Here is a 15,142-nt window from a genome sequence, read left to right on the forward strand (position 1 = left end):
CCAGAGGAAAAGAAAAAATTTCTTTCCTTTTTGCATGATATCCTGAATTCCAAGCTGACCATGCTACTGCCTCTGGGAATGGCTACTACTCTTGCCCTGTGACTTAGTTTCCAAATTAGATTAAATATAATTACAGTATTTCACACTAAACAAAGCAGAATCTGAACACAGCTGCCATGTGGGTAGACAAGAAGAAATGTTCTTTTTTTGTGTGGAGAAAATCCAAGGAGAGAAACTGGGTAGCAGGGTGGAGAGGATACAACATCTGCATGAAGCAAATCTCATTAGGAATCTGAATCCACCCTTGGTGGTTATACAACTAAGCATATTAATTTTTTAAAGATTTATTTATTTATGCATACAAGAGCTGGGGTACAGGCCAGAGATGCGGTGGGTAAGAGGATTCACCAGAAAGAGCATGGGGAGCAGAACAGGCAGACTGACTGAAATAGACCGCTGAGGGGAGCACCAGGTGAGGCAGGAGAGGTCTGCTGCACCATGTGGGTCACCTCCCTGGTCAGGAATTGAACTCATGCTGCAGCTTCATAGCGCTACGTCTTAATGCTTTGTGCCACCAGCAAGGCCCAAAAGCATATTAATGTTAATGGCCATAAGTGTGGAAGGGCAGTGACAAATGCCACTTTGCAGAGCTAGTGACCAAATGCACATAAAGCCTGGAGAGACATCCCAGGCCATGGGAGAAGTCAAAACTGGATGCTATTACTTTCCTTACCAGTCCTACACCTCTAGAAATAGCTGTGCAACAGAAGAACAGTTCTAGCACCTATTCCATGACTTCCTCTTTTAACAGCCCAGGATCGCCATATTGAGCTCCCTTCGAGGCACACACACCCATCTTGCATCTGAACAATCACTCACTATGCATTTCTAGACCCATCCATAAAGGGTAAAAAATCCTCAGAAGTCACAGAGTTGTTTTTTACAGTGTGATTCCCTGACCCAAATCAGTCTTTGCCTTTGAATCAGTTTATGTTACCAGTTATTTAGCAGATTGATTGCTGCTATGGCAACTGCACATCCCTCCGTGCAGACACAGGCATAAGTCCTTGGTACGATCCTGGCTTGGTCTCTCTGGCTGCATTGAGTACATGCCAAAAATTAGAGAATATTGGGGAAATTAATTGGTTTCTGCACTGGAAGCACTGGGGCTGCATTGTGGTGCAAGAACACATGAAGCCTGATACCTAAAGATGGGACTGCTTATCACCCAGCAGCCTGGGAGGAGAAAGAACTGAACAGGGGCCCAGCCATGCCTGGTCAAACTGCTCACCTTTGGTTTCCAGGGTTCCTGCCAAATATCAATGCAGGATGTATCTAGAGACCGTAAACACCATTTGGCAGTGATTTGGAGTCTTTCAGAAAAGCTTTCCACTAAGAGAGGAAAAGAATAAGCTTTTCCATGAATCAGAAAGGGTTAGATACAGATTCTGAGTATACCACTTTCTAGTTGCAAACTGTGGGCAAATCCCTTAAACTCTGAGAACTCACTTTCCCCATCTACACCGTGGAATTAAGAATAGGTCTCCCAGACCACCTTTGCAAATGGCCCGTATTAAAATACTACAACAACAACAAAAAACAGAAACAAATGTTGGTGAGGGCATGGAGAAAAAGGAACCCTCTTACACTGTTCGTGGGAATGGAGACTGGTCCAGCCTCTCTGGAAAATAGTGTGGAGGTTTCACAAACTACTAAAAATGGATCTGCTATATGCTCTAGCAATTCTAGATATCTATCCAAAGAACACAATAACACTTTTGAAAGGAAACCTGCACTCCTACGTTTGTTGTAGCACTGTTTGCAATAGCCAAGAAATGGAAACAACCTAAATACCCAAAACTGAGGAGTAGATCAAGAAAACGTGGTCATAGACTATATACACAATGGAATACTACTCAGTGAGCAAAAAAGATAAACTCACGTCATTTGTAGCAACATAGATGGAGCTGGAAGAGACTGTGCTAAAAGAAACAGGCCAGAAGAAGACAGATAAATACTGAATGGTGTCACTTATATATGAAACATAGAGAAACCAAACAAAGGGTCAAAGACAAATTATAAAAACAACCCTTGAAAGCTAACCATAGATCTGTTGCATCCAAGAGAGCAGAAGGAGAGGCTGGAGGAGTAGGAATGAGCATAGGGGCTAAGGGGAAGGGGAGCATAAGGGATTACTGTGGGGGACTATAGGTGCTTTGGTGGTGGGAGAGCTACAATGACCACATCTAAGGGGAGAAATCCTATACTGTCAAAATATTCACAAATATATGAAACAATGTTACCTCATTAATTAAAACAAGAATAGATGCCCCCCAACCCCACAGTTCTTGTGAGGATGGTATGAAACCACAATCCTGACACACAGAAGGAGTCAAATAACTGTTTCATTGTCCCTTCTCATCTTCCCTCTTTACCTTTCTTTCTTTTTTTTTTTTTTTATGCTTTTGCCCCAATTAGCAAGAGAGGTCATTACGTTCATTAGGAACTGGTTCTAGGTTTTCCTTTAAGTATTTCTGATTTAGGAGCTTGAACCTTTAATTCTGCTTAGTGGGCCAACTTTGCTTTGGTGTTTTGGGCTACTTTCAGCTGAAAAAGACAGGTTAGATCTTATGAGAGGTTTTCTCTGTCCCATTCTGTCCCATTGGCCTTTTCCCCTTATTCTCCTGATCACCCTTTTTTTCAATGATATTTGATGATTAAAAATGGAGTAGAAAATCTAGCATGTGGGTATAGTGGGGCACCAGTTCCTAGGACAGCCCCTCACTTCTCAGGCCCTGAGGGCAGAGACTGTGATCTCTGCTCTGAGGGAACCCACATTATTAGCAGCCACGCTATATCCAGAGACGCCTGGAGCACTTTCGGGAAACTCTTCTAAACCATATGTTGTTTTTATGTTTTAACACTCTGTATGTATATATCATTTGCATAAATACAAAAATAAATAGCTGTCCTGTATTTCTCTGAAGATTGTAAATGTCAAAGAAAGAGGTAGAAATCTTTCCATGTATAAGCCTTAATGCCATAGTGCTTGGTCTGCAGTGAAGAGCCAGCAATGTTGCAAGCCCATCCCGACTCTCTGCATTTCATAGCTGACAATTTATAATGCAAATATTCTCATTTTATGTACTTTCTACCAATGAGGATAAGAAAGCATGGCTCAATCAGATGTAAGAACAGAAGCAGAAACCAACCATGCCAGAATCCAAAGGCACTTTCATCAGCTCCCTCTGAAGATCCCAGGATATAGGATCAGTTATCTGCCATAAAACGATTCATATAAAGGATTCCTTTGTTCACGCGATATAACCACAGGCAACTGGTGACCTGGGAGGACAATATGGCTTTGAAGTCAGAGAGACCTCGGTTCTGGATTCTAAGCCCTCTAAGCCTCATTTTCATCTTCTGTTAAATTGATGGTGTTTACTTCTTTTCAAGATCATGGAGGGTGAGGCCTAGGAGTGCCCACTCCACAGTTCACAGGGTCTGGGTTGGACTCCTGAGCCAATCACTTGTAGCTGAGTGAACCCAAACAGGTGGTGTTGCCTCTCTAAGCCCTTTTCTTCATCTAAGGACAACACTGAGGACAGGAGATGATCAAGGTCTTATGGGGTCGTTGTGAAGATAAATTCTGATTATCTATACAGAGGGCTTAGCATGGGGTCTGGCACAGGTAAGCATTAAATAAATGCAGCCCAAGTAGTCATTATAGTAGCAGTGAAATTTATATAATAGGTACAAGGAGTCTAGTTTGTTTTTTTTAATGGAAACTGAACAACTGAAAAACGTGTTGGCAAGAAAATTCCAGACGCTATTGCAAACCTCTTTAGAATCAAACAGTTCCAATAAGTACCTGCTAATGAAAAGAAAGGAATCATCTTATAAATCTATCCTCCCATTTCATTTTTCACTTCAATGTTTCAGTGCTAATCAAGCAGTGACAGAATGGTCAGGCCTGGCTTGTATGCAGCCTCCCTGGTTCTGAAAAGATGTCGGCTTCAGCACATAGACCAGGGGCCTCCTGCACTTCAGTCCTGGGAGTGGGTGATTAGTAGCTGCTGCCAAGGATGGTGGAAGAAGAAACACAAAAGCAAAAACGTAGATGAATCCATGTAACAGGATTATGCCGAATTAGAAAAAAAAAAAAATCAACTGACAGGCTGGTTGCCCACCCCTGAGAACAATGGGGTAGTTTACTTTGGAAAAATGGGCCATCTCTGAGGTCAATCAGGCAGTGCCACAAGAGTTAAAGCAGTAAATAAATGATTTTTATAGACACATAGCATAGATCAGATTGCTGGTCATGCTTTTTTTATTTTGTTTCTTCAAAGATACACCCACACACCTTTGGCAGTGTTATCCTCAAACGGCAAGATGTTACTTCTAAGTTGCAAGACCTGAGGCGCTATCTGTCCTCACCCACACCCAACTGTCTACCATCTTCAGCACCAAACATATCCCTAAAGACAAAAATGGCCCTTCAGTTCCTAAGCCGTTTAAACTAAAAATCCAGTTTAAGTGCCATTCCCAAAATAAAACAGAAACATGACCAGAGGCATGACATATTTACAGCTGTGAGACAGGGGTGGGGGAAGCCTTACTTGACCTGGTAGGCCAGGAAATGATGCAGTGACACAAACAGTAGAGAAGCGTTTTGCCCTAAAAGTGTTCTCTCTTCTGGAATCTCTGTGGGTACCTGTCACTCCAGCTAAAGACTTGGGTACTGTCTTCAGCTGTCTCCTACCCTCAGCCCTAAATCCCATCACTGACGTCAGTCCATCTAGTTCATGTTTAACGCATCTCCAGGATCGCTGCTGTCCACGCCTGTGGGATAACCCCACTGGTCAGCCCTCTCACCTCTCTACTGACCATCTTAGTCACATCAGCACTGTTTTCCTCCATTCTCTACCTCTCCCTTTCTAGTTGCTCCTCACACTGCAGCAGCATGGCTTTGAAGGTCCTTCCAAATCAAGCCCCTACTAACATTCCAGTTTTATCTTTTGCATGCTGCAAATCCCACCCCAGCCCACCACCCCCTATACATCCAAAGACACATCACAAACATGAGTGCTTTCATGCTTTTCCCTTTGCCTAGTGTCGCCTCTGCCCTGAAAAACCCTCCTACTCATCCTTTAACCTTCAGTTCAAATGTCCTCTCTTTATCGTGGCTAGATTCCCCCTATTAGATTTGGAGGGTTCCTGCATCATGTTCTCACTGTCCTTTTACATAGCTCCACTATAGCCCGATTTATACTACACAGCAATCATCTATATGTTGTCTCCCTGTCCATTCCTGTTCTGTGTTGTTTATGTGATAGTCAGGTGCAGCCACACAAAGAGTCACAGCAGAAGCTCAGGAAAAAAACAAAGTTTATTAAATGTGCAGGTCCTAGACACTGAAGGCACTTACAGGCAACTTTCCATCAAGTCCTTTGCTATTTCTTAGAACTGCTACTCCCCAAAGGGCCAGTTTCTCTCCAGCCAGAAAGGTTTCTAAGATGTCAAAGGGTCATACTATACAGAAAATAAAAAATATAAATAAAACAACTTCCAAGCCCAAACTAAAATCTGATGAGCTCTTCCCTATTATACTTTAGCAGGACTTGTAGTAAAGCTCATATTTCACAGGAGCTAATATATACCAGTTTACTGGCTTTCCACAGCCCTGTTCTGACTAGTCAATGCCCTTACCATACTAGTTAGTAGATATTTTGAATATCAACCCAGATTACAATTGCTTTACATTTATCATCACAGCCTTTGGGGCATATTATTATCCACATTTTAGAGATCCAAAATCCAAGCTCAGGGAAGTTAATAGCCTGCCCAAACCATGCAGTATAAACATTTGAGCCAGTGTGGGAAGGCAGGTCTACCTCTCACAGAGCCCTGATCTTTCCTCTCTCTCATGCCCCTCTATATTCAAGCACTTAGAACAGTGCATGGACTCCAGTGGGATTCAATAAATGATTGCCTAATGATTTAAGGCATAAAGAACAGTGACATCCGATATTTTTGTTTTCCAGCAGCTGATCCTCAGAAACAAGAGGCCCATGTTTTTAATCAAATGATGCAAGAACTGCTTAGTTCATCAAAATACAATACGTTCTTACCCACTGGAGCTATTTCATTCTTCTAGCTAGTAAACCGAGTACCTCGCATGGAATAGGCACTGGGCCAAGAGCTTTGTGTTCACTCTTAGTTTATTCTCACACCAACCCTGTAAGTCAGAAACTATATCTTTATCCCCATTTTCAATGAGGTACCAGAGGCTCAGAAAAGACATGAAATATATATAATAGCCCATAACTGACAAATGACAGAGCAGGGATTAAAAGTTAGGTCAGACTCCAAAATGCCTGCCCTTTCTACTGTGCTACATGACCATTTTCTTTCATGCCCTTGTAATCATTTGCAGGGGGAGTGTATGGGGCAGGAAAATGACTTCACAGAATCTGGAAGTCTCTGAGACAAAAAGGTGCATCACCATTAAGTAGCCTTGTCAGTAATGGATTATTGTGGCTTCTGTCTTCCGAACCCAACGGGAGCCTCAGTCATGGGCTCAGGACCCATCTCCTGCTGGAATCTTATTAGTGCTTCCTCTGCACAAATAAGAACTGGTGTATTGTGTTAAATTGACTGACACAAACAACCATGCTTTATCCAGAAATAGAAAATGCAATTTTCTTTAGCAAAATAGAACATAGGAAGTAGGATGGGGGGGGTTGAAATGTCAAGCTCAGAACAAAGGTTTAGCAGAGGAGAAAGGTTAAAATCAATCACTGTACAGAGGGGGGAAAAAGGTCTGCAGTATTTATTCTATAGTAATTATGCACCCAAAGTCACTCTATAGAATTGGGAGCCACTGCTACCTAAAATCTCTTTTAAATGGAATAGAAAGAAAATTCCCCACCCAAAATTGTTAAGGTTCTACTTTTGTAATTTTAGAAAGATCATAGATAACTATTGAAAACAAATAAGAATGCCTTTTAAATATTAAAAAAAAATCTCAAATAAGAATGAGGTAGGGTGAAACCAAAATTGCTCTATCAAGAGGAACTATCAGTAGTACGTCCCTGTGCCAGTTTATATAGACGGAGTCAAAATGTAAGGAAAATGAAGGATTATCCACCACTCATATGTTCTAGTCAATAATCTTCACTTCAAGTGGAATATCCAATCACATTACTACAGTTTACAATTCTCAAATTACTGCACTTTTCTGGGATTATTTTGTTTGCTTTTTTGCCACAGCAAAGTTTTTCTATTACTTTCTATGTAAAGTGAAAAAGGTTTGATGCTTTTCCCCAACCCCTTGTGGTTTTAATTCCAGGAGGCTTTTCATTCAGACTAAGGGGAAGTTGTTCAAAGGAATCATAAAACAAAGAAAATAAAATACTGGTGTTTTGAGTCAAATGTTAAGATATATGGTGTAAAACAGAAAGATTTAAGAAATAGAATTTATCAAGGAATAGTTAAGGGAAGTAGAGAATAATGTTCTGTCCCTGAGAAGATAACCTGCACTCTGTCCTTCAAGCCAAGTCCAGGAAAGACGAAAGTTTTTATGGACACCCCATCCTATCCAATTAAAGACACAATAGAAGAAGAGATTTACATAATAGCCAAAGATTTGGGAACCAGAAATCAGCCTTTCATTTATTTAGTTGTTGGTTTACTCATATAAAGTAGGATGGCAAGTAGAAGTATTAAGAAGGGAAGGGTGAATTTATTTAAAAGCAAAATAATGTAAGGCACGATTTAGTCTCTATTTGACTTGGAAGCAGGATTGGGATAAGGAAATAAAGTTGATCAAGGTTCCATAGAGTCAAACAGGTCATCAATTCTAATAATCTACATACAGTGTGATTAATCACAGTGACTCCCCACATCCAATGCCTCCTCCTTGCTGGGAATACTTTGGAAAGTCACTTCTGTTTAACTAAATCACTTCCACTTCTTGTTCTCAATTCCATTTTATCTTGAACAAGTCTTATACCACATCTCCTGAGTATTAACTGTCCCTGGCAATGCACGTCCCTCACTTAGAAAGAACAATGTGAAATGAGAAAGGACTATATGATGTCCTGGCTTCTTAGAAAAATTACTATATAATGTTTTTAAGATATTAAAAAGAAAGTAACCATTTGGATTCTTAGAGAATCTTACAGAATTTGTTTTTGGAAACAAAAATGCTGCAAAGATGATACTGATGAGAACTGAGCATAGCTGCATTGACTTACACAAGTTATAAATTCTGTTGGGGCCTCAATTTGCTCATCTGTGAAATGGAAAAGTACAGTTATGTGAATATCCCTAAATCTCTTTCTGGTGTAACTTAAATGAATCAAATCACAGCAAAAATTAGAACTCATTTGAAGACTGTTTTAGTTGTCTGCTTAGGATGTTTTAAATGGCTATTTTTGCTTTGGAAGTACTATATGTGCTTGAGAGATAAATTCAATACTCAGTTGAGAAAACATTCTGTCTCTTCCTTGCTTCACTCCCAAACCCACCCCCAGTTTGGTTGTTGAATAATAAAAGTCAAGATAAGGAAGGTGCAAGGCAAACTTTTAGACAAGCCTCTCCATTCAAAAGACTCAAAATTAGTTTCTGAATAAGATGATTTCCTCCTTCACCCCCAGCACTTCTCTTTTTGGTCAACCTCTAAAAGGTTGAAGCAAAAGCGTTGCCCAGTGAGAAACTCCTGCAGTTGGCAGAAATGAAAAGCGAAGATCTTTCCTCACAGGTCAACTCTAACTGACACAACATAGATAAAGCTGTACTGTGAGAGAAACGCAGACTCACAAGCAGTGGAAACCAGGGAGGAAACTATTTTGAGTTCCTTTCACCAAAAACCATATGGAATCTTTGTTATTAGAGCTTCCTGGAAATCTTTGGCTTTTCTATTATTATTATTACTATTATTATTATTATCCTTGTTTTTATTATAAGATTTTTTTTTCACTTGCCAACAAGCTTTTCCTTGATGAGCTGGCGTGGTCTTGCTTTTTTAAAAGTCTGCTGTCATACCATAGGGTTCCACCTGAGCCCCGGGGGGACCTGAAACAAACTACTGTTTTTTCCTATTCATTGTGGGCGAGGAGGGTAAGATCCTGCCTGAATAGAGCTGGAGTTATTTGAAAATCTCCCCTTTCCCTGGAGCCCAGGGCTGCATTAGAAAGCGACCTGTGATCTGCCATTCTGCATACAGCTTACTTTTGAAAGTGCATACTGCTCGCCCAGAATTGGCTTTCTTCCTCACAGTCCTGCTCAAAATGGAAATGGAAATGCCTATGTGGTCAGTGAAGCGTATACTTTCTAGCTTTAGGCTTATTCAGTAGCTGGAGACGTGCTGACACTCAGGGAGTGAGCACAAAGAAAAAATTCTCTGCACCCACATCTCAAAGTTTCCATGGAGGAGAGGTAAACCAGTGGACAAGCTGAGGGACAGGTTTTGAGGGGTTAGGAATGGGAGGCCTGACCTTCAACATAGGATTTGTTTAAAATGAGCAAGGATGATGCATGGCCTAGAAATTCCTTAGGAAGTTGAGAGAATGACAAGCCTCCTTCCTGGTCCCCTGAAATATGGGGTTTAGATGAAGACCAGCCTGCAATCTAGAGCGATTCAAGGAAACAGTATCCTGGGAAAAATGAAGCTTTTAAATTCGGGTGAAAGAACATTTTAATAGAAGGTAGAGGGAGTAGGACAATTGTTAGCAAAGTGCAGAATGGAATGGATCCAGAGGAGTGTTAATAGCTGGAGGAATCTGAGGTAAGGAATTACAGGATTATCAGGAAATTGGGGCATTTCAGAGGAAGGACAAATTGACAGGAATGGAAGAACACAACTTGTTGAAAGTGACTGGCCGGAACTGGCCCAACTGCAGCCAACTAGCCAAATTTGACAAAATTCAAAGAGAGAGTGAGTGGGAACTACCACTATACTACATGGGTACAAAAGGGCCTGTACTGGCAGGGACGGAAAAGAGGTCTATGGTTTATTTTTCAGAGAACATAAAATACTAGTTGGGGTTGGGAGCAGATGACCATGCGCATAATACATAAAACTGGAGCCCCTACTACCACTGAATCTTTCCATACCAGAGAACAAGGGGCAGATTTTAGAGCTGGGCATGTGGTTATGAAATGGGGTTAATGAGCTCTACCTAGGAGTTATAAAGATGAAACATGCTGTTCTTCCTGAGGACCATAAAATGGGTATTACTAAACTTTCAATATGGATGGAGTTTGGCATTCATTATACTCTCAACATGCTTTAGTAGAATGAGTATTCTGGGAGTCATGAGACTGGAATTCTGATCCCATCACTCCTACTCATCCTCAAAATAGAAGACTACGGGCACCCTTTCTCACCTCCCCTCTCCTCCACAAGCTGGTTTCTACACTCACCGTTCTGATCCATCTACTCCAGTGAAGATTACCAATGACTCCTTTTTACCATCAATGGACACTTTCAGACCTTCAGTCTTAACCCGGAACTCTTATTATTCCTTGGTTTCCCATGAACCAAGTTTTCCTGAGTCTCCTCCACTGAAACCACTCCCTGGTACTTAATGCTGGTAATGCAGGACCTATTACTTAGTGAATTTGGTACCTTAAAAAAAAGAGGAAGGGCCTCCCCGGTGGCGCAGCGGTTGAGCGCTGGGTTGCGAAGCTGCCCGCAGCCTCAGCGGCACCGGTTCAATCCCCGGCTGCTCCCCGGCCACCGGAGGAGGGTTCCACATGGTGCGCAGACCTCTCCTGCCACCCGCTGCTCCCCTCAGCGGTGTACTCCGGTCCTTCTGCCTGCTCTGCTCCCTGCTCTGGCTCTGGTGAGTTCTCTCACCCTCCCGCGCTTCTGACTGTACCCAGTGCATGTATAAACAAAGCAAGCAAACAAACAAATAAATAAATAAATAACATGCCTCTATTAAAAAAAAAAAAAAAAAAAAGAGGAAGAAGCAAGGTCCTTTACCTTGAATATCAAAGTCAATTGGTCACTAACAAATGTACTCTTGTACCTGTTAACCTGTTATTTTATAAGGAAATCTATTGTAAAAAAATGATTTAAAAAAATCACACTGCTAGTATCTTTGTATATCTGACTGAACTCTTCAATGATAGCTAAACCTCTAAGAAATAAATCAGTCTTTTTATCAAGAAAATCTGACTCATAGCAGAGATTTAGAAAACCTAAATAAGGGACTAGGAAAAAGACTAATTAATACAAAGGAAAAATCAAAATCAACAAGCAACTATAAACCAGAGACACACTACTGGGGAGGGGGGTGGGGAGAGGAAGGATGAGGGTCAAAATAAGGGGGGGGTGCAATTGTATGGGGAATATAACCAAAATGAAAATGCACACATTGTGCAAAAATGAAAAATGATGTAAGAATTATATAAAATAAAATATTAAAAAAAGAAAATCTGTACCTCAAAAAAAGTATAAAAATTGTTTAAAAAATTGACTAAAATGTATTTACATGAAGCCTCTGTTTTTTCATCTTTTCACATTAAACTTTGAGATTTCAAACTCCAAAATACATTATCACATGATATCTTATTTTCTTTTATGGATTCCATAATCAAGTATCTTCACTGAGGGTAAAGATTCACACAATAGAAAATTCTGGACTCTATCACATACAAAAGATAAATGAGACATGCATTTAAGTTTCCAGGATTAAGGCATAAATATTTTTAGGTTACTAATACCAAAGCTTTGGATATGTAACAGCATCTGTTCACTAAATAGATAGGTATTAATGTGCAAATACATAATGCATAGATATATTAAATATAATGACTTTAATGTCCCCAATTTCTCATTTTCTTTAGAATATGATCTAACTTATTATGTTGTATGCTGTAATAAAATCCAGCTTCAATTTGAGTAAATAGAACTGTTCTTTTTTAGCAGTATCTGCTTATGAGGCCTAATGATAATTATACAGATCTATTTATATAAACACATTAAAAATGGTTCTGCTGTTTCTATGTCAATTCATTTGTCATGACTCAGTACATAATTCCTTACTCATTTTTTTTAGAGTATAAAAATAATACTTTCTAGCTATTACAAAATTAGAACAAAGAAACGTAGAAAGAGCTTCTTGATTGCACAAAATCTCAACATACAATGGTATTAGATGACCATCTGTGTACTTCCTTTTTTGAGATTTCTCTTAAAATTTTTATTTTAAAGAGATTATTTGAAGATACCATATATATATATAAGACATATGACATATATAATGACATTAATATGTAAGCATGTATATATAGTCTTTGAAAAGAAAATTGTATGATCTTCCCCCAAAATATTAATATGATTGTAAAGGTATTTGGGAATAAAGTGCCAATTCAAAACTTGCATCTTATAAAGAGCATTCACATGGTTTTTAAATAGAAATCTCTAAATATCTTATTCACAGTTTACAGTGGTAATGCACCTTTTAAATAAATAAAGCTAAAGTACTCAGAAAATAAACGCAGTTTAACATTCTTATCAAATCATTGTAAACACTACTACCCACACCTCTCTCAACACTTAAATTGCCAAGTATAGACCCCATCAAAGTCTCAATACCTCACTCCTCAGAAAAGCATATGATTAGAGCAGAGTTCAGGTGTTAAGTTATCCTAGGTCACCACTGTCTCCAATCATTCTGGGGGTGTATATGTCACAGTTCCAGCCATGAGGGGAAGGCTTGAAAAGCAGAAATAGGCTTTTCGTTAGGCTGCTGCCTGATTTGTTTAAGAGATTAGACTGAGACTGAGCATTCTCTTTTTTTTAAAGATTTATATATTTATACATACAAGAACAGGGGTACAGGCCATAGCTGGGGAGGGGAGAGGATTCACCAGAGAGAGAGTGGGGAACAGAACAGGCAGAACTACTGAAATACACTGCTGAGGAGAGCAGCAGGCAAGACCAGAGAGGTCTGCTGCACCAGGTGGGTAGCTCCCTGGCCGGGGATCAAATTCATGCTGCAGTGGCTACAGACAGCTTCATAGTGCTGCGTTTTAACCCCTTGCACAACCCAGGGAGGCCCATGAGTATTCTCTTAAGGAAGGATCCACGTCTCATCACTTTCATATCCAGTGACTGACATTTCATATGACACATGGCAAGAGCTCTATAGTATTTGTTGATTGTTGAATAAAGGCCATGAGCAAATGATCAAATAGGAAATCTTGAAGTAGAGGACACAAATGTAGTGATTTAAACAAATAGGCGTTTGTTGTTTTAATGTCAGGAAGTCCAGAGAAAGGCAGCCATTTGTTAGTTCAATGGGTCAGTAATGTCAGGGTTGATATCGCTCAAATTTCTTCAGACTTTTGAGAATGGGCCTTAAACAAGCTTCAGTTCACTTCCACTTAAGTCATTAAGTGCAAGTATCATTAGCAGTATCATATGACTGCAAGGGAGCCTGGAAAGTGATTATCTTTCCTGGAGCTTGGCATAAAATCTGGATTCCTTCATCAAGAAAGAAGGGAGAAATGAATCTTAGATCAGCAACTAGCACTATCTTCAACAAATGTTCTCCCCACCTCCATCTTCTTGAAAGCTGAACAAGAAAAGATGAACAATAAATTAAAAATAGAATAATAATATAATCAAGAAAAGAACACACATTTATTTCACAGCAATTTTCTTTAGGTATGATCACTCACTGATGTAGTGATGATAGCGATTTGCACTAGAGGTAGCCAATGGACCAAGAAAGAGGTCAGTCGAGAAACCTGAAATACACATCTTGGATTAACCCCATAGTATGTCAGAATTCCCTTTCTTTGAAAAGGACCCAACAGTATAGAAACAAAACACATTTGATTTGTCACAGTTAGCTGAATTAGGGATGCCTTTCTTTGGTTTTAATACGGTTCAGTGTTTTAAAAATAATGTATAGAATTTACAAAGTAAGGATTGGAGGAGAGGTCATTTAGCCTCCTGTATATCTTGCAGCCTCTGTTTGAAATTTTCAGCAATGTGGAGTTCCTATTCTGAGAGGTGACCCATTCAATTTTTAGTTTTCTCTAATTATAAGAAATGTATTTCCTAACTGAAAACTGGATATTTCCTCTCAGTATTATAAACCCACTAGTTTATACCTGACTCCTTTCAAAGTCAGGTGGAAAAATAAGGATGGGAGTTAATATTTTTGTACAGTTACTAAACTACAAAAGTTGAGCTAGGAGATTTATATACACTTTTCCCTTAATTCTTCTAACCACCCTTTGAGATTTTATAACTCCTCCATTTTTTAAGATGACAAGACAAAGTTAATTATAATTTAAAACAAAAAAAAACTTCCTTAAAAACTGTTGCTTTTCCTGACACCAAACACATGTTGGTTGTTTACACCAATTCTCCAACATCAACTGGGTGTCCCATAATTAATTCAATTCTGATACTAAGTACTCAGAGACAGCAGGATAAAGGCTCAGTACCACAAAACTGATCCCCTTCAGACACCAGTCACAGATGGAATGGCAAGGCTACTTAAACTTCTTCCTACCCAACTACAAATTCAGAGGCTCCCATTATCCCATTTGTCAAGTGTGATCGATCATTCCATAGAATTCTGCAGAATGACCCACCGAACTCAGGAAAATGTTCTAGTTAAAGGACCACACCCAGAGACTGCCAGATGGGGCAGACAGGACAAGGATGAGGTGGGGGTGATCTAGCACAGAGCCTCCATGCCCTCTCCAGGTATGCCACCATCCTGGTACAAAATGTGTTCACCAATGCAGAAGCTCTCTGAACCCCAATGTTTAGGGGGTTCATGGAGGTCTCATTACCTGGCATGACTGATTAAATCACTGGCCCCTGGATACTGACATCAATATCTAGGCCCTCTAATCTTCACTGGAAGTTGAGGGGTACAGATGAAAGTTTTAACACTTTACTCACATGACTACCTAGGGCCCTCCCCTGTGAGTCATCACATAAGCATACAAAAAGACTATAAATGCCCAGGGTTATAGAGTCAGCAACAGTGAGCAAAGGCCATTTATTTATTATGATCCAAGATATCACATCATTAGCTATGGTGTAGTCATATTTCAAACTCAGGTCTGTCTATGGCTGAATTTCGTATCCTCTTTTGACAAC

The sequence above is a fragment of the Talpa occidentalis genome, unplaced genomic scaffold, assembly GCF_014898055.3.
Source record: "Talpa occidentalis isolate TD23 unplaced genomic scaffold, MPIMG_talOcc4v2.1 talOcc4.7, whole genome shotgun sequence".
NCBI classification, from domain to species: Eukaryota; Metazoa; Chordata; class Mammalia; order Eulipotyphla; family Talpidae; genus Talpa; species Talpa occidentalis.